This window comes from Elephas maximus, chromosome 2 (assembly GCF_024166365.1).
Source record: "Elephas maximus indicus isolate mEleMax1 chromosome 2, mEleMax1 primary haplotype, whole genome shotgun sequence".
NCBI lineage: Eukaryota > Metazoa > Chordata > Mammalia > Proboscidea > Elephantidae > Elephas > Elephas maximus.
In genome coordinates, this window is record NC_064820.1 from 213227272 (window position 1) to 213237921 (window position 10650).

The following is a 10650-nucleotide window of genomic DNA, read 5'->3' on the forward strand; positions in this document are numbered from 1 at the left end:
TATAAGAACTAAAGAAAATATTTAAACACAGAAGAAAACATTCTTTGATGGTTATGAGAGTTGGGAGGGAGGGAAATAGGAATTCACTAACTAGATTGTAGTCAAGAATTATCTTAGGTGAAGGGAAGGACAACACACAGTATGGGGGAAGTCAGCACAACTGGACAAAACCAAAAACTAAGAAGTTTCTAAACACAACCACACACTTTGAGGGACAGAGTAGCAGGGGCTGGGGTCTGGGGACCATGGTTTCAGGGGACATCTAAGTCAATTGCCATAACAAAGTTTAAGAAAATATTCTGCATCCCACTTTGGCGAGTGGCCTCTGGGGTCTTAAAAGGTTGCAAGCAGACATCTAAGTTGCATCAATTTATCCCAACCACTTGGAGCAAGGGAGAATGAAGAATGCCAAAGACACAAGGAAAATATGATCCAAAGACAGCAAAGGGTCACATAAACCAGAGACTCCCTCAGTCAGAGACCAGAAGAACTAGATGGTGCCCAGTTACCACCAGTGACTACCCTGACAGGGAAAACAACAAAGAAAGAGTCCCTGACAGAGTGGGAGAAAATTGTAGAGCAGAACTCAAATTCACAAAGACCAGACTTAATGGTCTGACTGAGACTGGAAGAAACCCCGCAGAAGCAATGGCCCCCGGATGCTCTGTTAACCCAGAACTAAAACCATTCCCAATGCCTGCTCTTCAGACAAAGATTAGACTGGGCTATAAAACATAAAATAATACTTGTGAAGAGTATGCTTCTTTGTTCAAGCAGATACGTGAGGCCAAACGAGCGGCTCCTGTCAGGAGGCAGGATGAGAAGGCAGGAAGGGACAGGAACTGGTGGAATGGACACAAGAAACCCAGGGTGGAAAGGGTGGTTACAACTAATGTCATGTAACAATGTGTGTATAAATTTTTGTATGAGAAATTAACTTTAGTTGTAACTTTCGCCTAAAGCACAATAAAATACAATAATGATAATGTATCAGTATTGGCTCATTAAATGCAGTAAATGTACCATAATAAAGTAAAATGTTAATTATAGGAGAAATTGAGTATGGGGCTTGTGGGAACTCTTGTTGCTATTGTCACAATTTTTCTGTAAATTTAAGACCGTTCTAAAATGAAAAGTTTATTTTAAAAATACTTATTATGGGAGGTTTCTCTTACCCTACCATGCAATACTTTTTTTCCACTCAATAAAAATACAAATAAATTTATGATCATTACCTCAAAGAAAGGTATAGCCTCCACCAGACTGAGTCCAGTACGACTAGATGTTGCCTGGCTACCACTGACTGCTCTGACAAGGATCACAATAGAGGGTCCTGGACAGAGCTGGAGAAAAATGTAGAACAAAATTCTAACTCAAAAAGAAAGACCAGACTTGATGACCTGACAGAGATTGGAGAAACCCTGAGAGTACGGCCCCTGGACACCCTTTCAGCTCAGTAATGTAGTCACTCCTGATGTTCACCCTTCAGCCAAAGATTGGACAGGCCCATAAAACAAAATGAGACTAAAGGGGCACACCAGGCCAGGGGCAAGGATTAGGAGGCAGGAAGGAAGAAGAAAGGGAACCCAAGGTTGAAAAGGGAGAGTGTTGATATGTCATGGGGTAGTTTACCAATGTCATAGAACAATGTGTGTACTGACTGTTTAATGAGAAACTAGTTCTGTAAACATTCATCTAAAGTACAATAAAAAATTAAAAAACAAAGAAAGGTATAACAGAGACCACTGAGTATTTTTCTAAGATGCTTGCATGTTTGCATTGAAAATATACTTAAAATTCCCTTACAAAAAATTCTTTTGGAAATCCTAATGGTTCAGCCTACCTTTTCCTAGTCTATTCAGTCAGAGTTTACCATTATGATTAAGGTTTGATAGGACTATTTGACCAATACCTATTGCCCCTAAGGATTAGCGAGCCACTTTCATCATCAAGCCATACCATCTTCTCTTTCAGCCCATGAAAGTTATTATTTAAGTATGGCCAAAGCACATCCTCCAATTGCTGAAAAAAATGGTTGGAAAATTCTCCACAGAAACCCCTAGACAATAGGCCAAACAAATGCAGAATTTGGAATTGTTGGGACACTGAAGTTTTTTACTTGCAGGCAACTGAAAGAAGTGCTTGTAGCGTTTAAGTATCATCTGGGGATTACATTTAATAGGGAATTAAATGCTCATGAAACCATTTGGCCTGCCTCTGTGTTTTGGTGTTCTCAAATTTTTATCTCATTGGAAGTAAAAGAATCAAAGTTAAGTCCAGTCATGCCAGAGAGCAGGCATTCCTGTGTTGGAAGAACACAAAAACAATGTTGTTGTTATAATAAATATATAAACACGCAACATCAGGGCTCCAAAATACATAAACTCTAAAAGCCCTGAAAAGAGAAATGTTGCTGTTGTTAGGTGCCATTGAGTCATTTCCGACTCCTAGCGACCCTATGCACAACAGAATGAAACGCTGCCCCGTCCTGCACCATCCTTACAATCGTTGTTATGCTTGAGCTCATTGTTGCAGCCACTGTGTCAATCCCCCTTGTTGAGGATCTTCCTCTTTTACGCTGACCCTGTACTTTGCCAAGCATCATGTCCTTCTCCAGGGACTGATCCCTCCTGACTACCTGTCCAAAGTGTGTAAGAAGCAGTCTCACCATCCTTGCTTCTAAGGAGCATTCTGGTTGTACTTCTTCTAAGACAGATTTATTCGTTCTTCTGGCAGTCCACGGTATATTCAATATTTGTCGCCAACACCACAATTCAAAGGCATCAATTCTTCTTCGGTCTTCCTTATTCATTGTCCAGCTTTCACATGCATATGATGTGATTGAAAATACCATGGCTTGGGTCAGGCACACCTTAGTCTTCAGGGTGACATCTTTGCTCTTCAACACTTTAAAGAGGTCCTTTGCAGCAGATTTGCCCAATGCAATGTGTCTTTTGATTTCTTGACAGCTGCTTCCATGGGTGTTGATTGTGGATCCAAGTAAAATGAAATCCTTCACAACTTCAATCTTTTCTCCGTTTATCTGATGTTGCTTATTGGACCAGTTGTGAGGATTTTCGTTTTCCTTATGCTGAGGTGCAATCCATACTGAAGGCTGTGGTCTTTGATCTTCATTAGTAAGTGCTTCAAGTCCTCTTCACTTTCAGCAAGCAAGGTTGTGTCATCTCCATGATGCAGGTTGTTAATGAGTCTTCCTCCAATCCTGATGCCCCATTCTTCTTCATGTAGTCCAGCTTCTCAGATTATTTGTTCAGCATACAGATTGAATAGGTATGGTGAAAGAATACAACCCTGACACACATCTTTCCTGACTTTAAACCACGCACTATTCCTTTGTTCTGACCGAACAACTGTCTCTTGATCTATGTAAAAGTTCCTCATGAGCACAATAAAGTGTTCTGGAATTCCCATTCTTTGTAATGTTATCCATAATTTGTTAAGAGCCACATAGGCAAATGCCTTGGCATAGCCAATAAAACACAGGTAAACATCCTTCTGGTATTCTCTGCTTTCAGCCAGGATCCATCTGACATCAGCAATGATATCTCTGGTTCCACATCCTCTCCTGAAATTGGCCTGAATTTCTGGCAGCTCTGTGTCAATATACTGCTGCAGCTGCTTTTGATTGATCTTCAGCAAAATTTTGCTTGCGTGTGATATTAATGATATTGTTCTATAATTTCCACATTTAGTTGGATCACCTTTCTTGGGAATAGACATAAACATGGATCTCTGCCTGACAGTTGGCCAGGAAGCTGTCTTCCATATCTCTTGGCATAGACGAGTGAGCACCTCCAGCACTGCATCCGTTTGTTGAAGCATCTCAATTGATATTCCATCAATTCTTGGAGCCTTGTTTTATGCCAGTGCCTTCAGTGCATTTTGGACCTTTTCCTTCAGTACCACTGGTTCCTGATCATATGCTACCTCTTGAAATGGTTGAATATTGACTAATTCTTTTTGGCATATGACCCTGTGTATTCCTTTCATCTTCTTTTGATGCTTCCTGCATCATTTAATATTTTGCCCCACAGAATCCTTCACTATTGCAACTCGAGGCTTGAATTTTTTCTTCAGTTCTTTCAGCTTGAGAAATGCCAAGCGTGTTCTTCCCTTTTGGTTTTCTATCTCCAGCTCTTTGCACATGTCATTATAATACTTTGTCTTCTCGAGAGGCCCTTTGAAATCTTCTGTTCAGTTCTTTTACTTCATCATTTCTTCCTTTTGCTTTAGCTGCTCAACACTCAAGAATAAGTTTCAGAGTCTCCTCTGACATCCATCTTGGTCTTTTCTTTCTTTCCTGTCTTTTCAATGACCTCTCACTTTTTTCGTGTATGGTGTCCTTGGTGTCAGCCTACAACTCGTGTGGTCTTCAGTCACTAGTGTTCAGTGTGCCAAATCTACTCTCCATATGGTCTCTAAATTCAGGTGGGATATACTGAAGGTCATATTTTGTCTCTCATGGACTTACTCTGATTTTCTTCAGTTTCAGTTTGAACTTGCATATGAGCAATTGATGGTCTGTTCCACCGTCAGCCCCTGACCTTGTTTTGACTGATGATATTGAGCTTTCCCATCCTTTCTTTTCATAGATGTAGTCTATTTGATTCCTGTGTTCCATCTGGCGAGGTCCATGTGTATAGTCACCATTTCACAATAATAGTAGTAGTAACAGTAGTAGAGAAATAGTTTCACAGTAATAGTAGGAGACTTCAACTCATCACTTTCGGTGAAGGACAGAACATCTAGAAGGAAACTCAATAAAGATACAGAAGGTTTAAATGCTATAGTCAACAAACTTGACCTCACAGACATATACAGAACACTCCACCCAACAGCAGCAAAGTAAACATTCTTTTCCAATGCACATGGAACATTCTCCAGAATAGACCACATCTTAGGCCACAAACCAAGCCTTAAAAAAATCGAAAACATCAAAATAATGCAAACACCTTCTCTGATCATAATGCCACAAAAGTAGGAATCAATAACAGGAACAGCAAGGAAAAAAAAAAAAGCCATGGAAACTCAACAACACATTGCTTAAAAACAACGGAGTAATGGAAGTGATGGATGAAATCAAGGATAGAATAAACAATTTCATACAATCAGGTGAGAGTGAAAACACATCTTAACAAAACCTTTGGGACACAGCTAAAGCAGTGCTTAGAGGTCAACTTACAGTCATAAACACATACATCAAAAAAGAAGAAAAGGACCAAAATCAGAACATTAATCCTACAATTCAATTAAATGGAAAGAGAACAGCAAAAGAACCCCTCAGACAACAGAAGAAAGGAAATAATAAAGATTAGAGCAGAAATAAATGAAATAGAGAATAGAAAAAAATTGCATCAAGAAGACCAGCAGCTGGTCCTTTGAAAAGATCAACAAAATCAATAAATCACTGGTCAAACTCACACACAAAAAAAAGGAGAAGTAATAACCTGAATAAGAAATGAGACAGGTGATATCACAACAGACCCAAACGAAATAAAAAGGATCATAACAGAATGCTGTGAAAAATTCTACTCTAACAAAGTTGAAAACCCATGAAAAGGTTTACACACAGAAAGACACAATCTTTGATGGTTATGAGGGAGGGAAGGGGCAGGTAGGAAAAAAACACTAAAGACAATAGATAAGTGATAACTTCGGTGAAGGTTAAGACAGTATGCAATATGAGCAAGTCAGCATAACTTGACCTGGGCAAAGTCATAGAAGCTTCAGAGACACATCCAAATGCCCTGAGAGATTGAGCTACTGGACTGAGGGCTGGGGACCATGGTCTTGGGGAACATCTAGCTCATTTGGCATAACATAGTTTATAAAGAAAATGTTCAGCATCCCATTGTGGTGAGTAGTGACTGGGGTCTTAAAAGCGTGGGAGCAACCATCTAAGATACATAGACTGGTCCCATCCCAGATGGAGCAAAAGAGAATAATGAAGACCAAAGACACAAGCGAAACATTAGTCCAAAGGACGAATAGACAACAACTAACACAACCTCTGCCAGAATGAGCACAGAACAAGTCAATGGAACAACTTCCAGAATGACTGCTCTGGCAAGGATCACAATAGAGGGTCCCAGACAGAACAGGAGAAAAATGTAAAACAAAATTCAAATGCAGGGGTGAGGCCAAGATGGCAGAATAGACAGATGTTTCCGTGGAGCCCTCTTTACAACAAAGGCTAAAAAAAAAAAAAAAAAAGTGAAACGAGTATATTTGTGACAAGCTCGGGGCCCTGAGCATCAAAGGCAAGCTTAGACAATGAACTGAAGGGCAGGGGAAGGAAGAGACCGTTCAGAAGCGGAGAGGAGTTACCAGACCTGAATAGCGGGGAGCCCTCAAGCACCATTCTCAGAGCGGCGTCAGCAGCAGTGGCGGGCTGGTCCTAGCGTTCGGCCACAGGTTCCTCAGAGAGAAGCAGCCAGCCACACAGCCCACTCACACCTCCGGTACCTGAGGAGAGCGGCGCTTTTGGCAAAAGCTAAGTACTTGCATATATTTTACCACATCCCCCACACCCCCAAGTCAGCTTCAGCGGCTGAATCCCTGGGCCTGAGATAGACCCTGGTGAGCACCTAGAGCCGTCCTCCCAGCCTTGGGGAAGGAAAAAATTTCCAACTGAGGGGAAAAGATAATTTGCTAGCTCCATTAACTGGGGGAGCTCAGGACAGAAGTGGCTCCTGTCCAGGCATAAACCGCCCATGGACCTCGAGTACCTTTCCCTTCTGCGTGGGCCTGTGTGGGCCTATTTCAGGAGAATAGACCCTTGTTGGCAAACTCCAACCATTTCAGCTGTGTGGTGGAGAAGTGGGTGTTTCACGTTTGATATTGCTTTGCCTATTAAACAAGGTCCTCCCCTAGCCAAAACAGGGACCTAAGGACTGGCGGCTCCACTTGAGTTGCCCAACCACCCATGACAGGGGTCCAGGGATAACTGGTAGCTCCCAGTCCTTACAACAGAAACTTTGGGTCCCCACGGTCCCTCTGCAGAGCCCACCCACCAGCATGCTCTAGGGAACAGAGATGCATTTTCCTCAGAGACACTTGGGGGTTGGTTCTCAGTCCCCTGCCTTGTTCAGAGCGTGAATCCCTGCTGCCATCAGATACCGGTATATATGTCAGTCACCCCTGCCCCTCTAAAATTGTAGGAAAGAGCCTCTACCACACTCTTGATATCAGCTACCTAGAAACCTCAGCTGAATTCATACAGGAAAACTGAATGGACTCCTAGACTGTTATACCTGATAAGAGCTCTAGCCAGCTGGGGTCAAGACACCAGAGCTCCAAAGGCAAAAATAATCAAGCTAGCTCACTCAAGCAACCCATAGGGGTATACCAAAACAAAACAAAGCAAGCATAAACTAATACAATAACTTATAGATGGCTCGGAGACAACAGTCAATATCAAGTCACATAAAGAAACAGACCATGATCACCTCAACAGGCTCTCAAAACAGAGAAACCAGGGATCTTCTAGATGAAAGTGCATTCCTGGAATTACCAGATGCAGAAAACAAAAGTTTCATATACAGAACCCTTCAAGACATCAAGAAGGAAATGAGTTAATGAGGTAATACGCAGAACAAGCCAAGGAACACAGACAGAGATAAAGCAACTGAAGAAATCAGAAAGATTATTCAGGAACATAACGAAAAGTTTAATAAGCTGGAAAAATCCAGAGACAGACAGAAATCAGAAATTCAGAAGAAAAGCAATAAACTTACAGAATTAGATAACTCAGTAGAAAGTCAGAGGAGCAGAATTGAGCAAGTAGAAGCTAGAATTTCTGAACTTGAAGATAAATCACTTGGCACTAATATATTTGAAGAAAAATCAGATAAAAGAATTAAAAAAAAATGAAGAAACCTTAAGAATCATGTGGGACTCTATATAACCTACGAGTGATTGGAGTACCAGAACAGGGAGGGATAACAGAATATACAGAGAAAATTGTTGAGGATTTGTTGGCAGAAAACTTCCCTGATATTGTGAAAGATGAGAAGATATCTATTCAAGATGCTCATCAAACTCCACATAAGGTAGATCTTAAAAGAAAGTCACCAAGACATATTATAATCAAGCTTGCCAAAATCAAAGATAAAGAGACAATTATAAGAGCAGTGAGGGATAAAAGAAAAGTCACCTACAAGGGAGGGCCAATAAGAATAAGCTCGGACTACTAGGCAGAAACCATGCAGGCAAGAAGGCAATGGGATGACATATTTAAAAAATTGAAGGAAAAAATTGCCTGCCAAGAATCATATATCCATCAAAACTGCCTCTTAAATATGAAGGTGAAATAAGACATTTCCAGATAAACACAAGTTGAGGGAAGTCGTAAAAACCAAACCAAAACTACAAGAAACACTAAATGGAGTTCTTTGGTTAGAAAATCAATAATATCAGGTATCGACCCAAGACGAGAACAGTGGGCAGAGCAACCAGAAGTCAACCCAGACAGGGAACTCCAAAAAAAAAAAAAAAACCAAGATTTAAAAAAAAAAAAAAAAGCCCAACACATGGTAACGGTGATGTTATTATATAAAAGAAGACAACATTAAAATTATAAAGAGGGACTAAGAAATGTAATCATACACCTTCCATATGGAGAGGAAGATACAGCGATACAAAGAAATAAAAGTTACTTATAAATTTAGAAAAATAGGGGTAAATAATAAGGTAACCACAAAGGAGACAAACTATCCTACTCATCAAAATAAAATACAAGGGAAAAATACAGACTCAGTAGAAACAAAATCAACAACAACAAATATGTGGAAAGGACAATATATAAAGAAAATCTACTCAGCACATAAAATCAGGCGGGAAAAAGAAGCTGTCAACACACAACAAAAGACATCAAAACAATAGCACTAAATTCATACCTATCCATAATTACCTTGAATGTAAATGGACTAAATGCACCAATAAACAGACAGAGACTGGCAGAATGGATTAAAAAACAAGATCCGTCTATATGCTCCCTACAAGAGATACACCTTAGACTTACAGACACAAACAAACTAAAACTCAAAGGATGGGAAAAAATATATCAAGCAAACAACAATCAAAAAAGGGCAGGAGTGGCATATTAATTTCTGAAAAAATAGACTAAAGTTAAATCCATCAGAAAGGATAAGGAAGGACACTATATAATGATTAAAGGGACAATACACCAAGAAGATATAACCATATTAAATATTTATGCACCCAATGACAGGGCTGCAAGATACATAAAACAAACTCTATCAGCATTGAAAAGTGAGATAGACAGCTCCACAATAATAGTAGGAGACTTCAACACACTACTTTCGGTGAAGCACAGGACATCCAGAAAGAAGCTCAATAAAGACATGGACGATCTAAATGCCTCAATCAACCAACTTAACCTCGTAGACATATACAGAACGCTCCATCCAACAGCAACCAAGTATACTTTCTTTTCTGGTGAACATGGAACATTCTCTAGAATAGACCACATATTAGGTCATAAAGCAAGCTTTAGCAGAATCCAAAACATTGAAATATTACAAAGCATCTTCTCTGACCATGAGGCCGTGAAAGTGGAAATCAATAACAGAAAAAGCAGGGAAAAGAAATCAAACACTTGGAAACTGAACAATACCCTGCTCAAAAAAGACGGGATTATAGAAGACATTAAGGATGGAATAAAGAAATTCATAGAATCCAATGAGAACAAAAACACTTCCTATCCGAACCTTTGGAACACAGCAAAAGCGATGCTCAGAGGCCAATTTATATCAATAAATGCACACATCCAGAAAGAAAAAAGGGCCAAAATCAAAGAACTATCCCTACAGCTTGAACAAATAGAGAGCAACAAAAGAAACCCACAGGCACCAGAAGAAAACAAATAATAAAAATTAGAGCTGAACTAAATGAAATAAAAAGAAAACAGAAAAACAATTGAAAGAATTAACAAGACAAAGAGCTGGGTTTTTGAAAAACTCAACAAAATTGATAAACCCCTGGCCAAAATGACAAAAGAAAAACAGGAGAGGAAGCAAATAACCCGAATAAGAAATGAGATGGATGATATTACAACAGAACCAACTGAAATTAAAAGAATCATATCAGATTACTATGAAAAACTATACTCAAATTTGAAAACCTAGAAGAAATGGATGAATTCCTAGAAACACACTACCTAAACTAAAACAAACAGAGGTAGAACAACTAAATAGACCCATAACAAAAGAAGACATTGAAAAGGTAATCAAAAAACTCCCAACAAAAAAAAGCCCCGGCCCGGATGGCTTCACTGCAGAGTTCTACCAAACTTTCAGAGAAGAGTTAACACCACTACTCCTAAAGGTATTTCAGAGCATAGAAAAGGATGGAATACTACCAAACTCATTCTATGAAGCCAGCATACCCCTGATACCAAAACCAGGTAAAGACACCACAAGAAAAGAAAATTATAGACCTATATCCCTCACAAATGCTGATGCAAAAATCCTCAACAAAATTCTATCCAATAGAATTCAACAACGTATCAAAAAAATAATTCACCATGACCAAATGGGATTCATACCAGGTATGCAGGGATAGTTCAACATTAGAAAAACAATTAATGTAATCCACCACATAAATAAA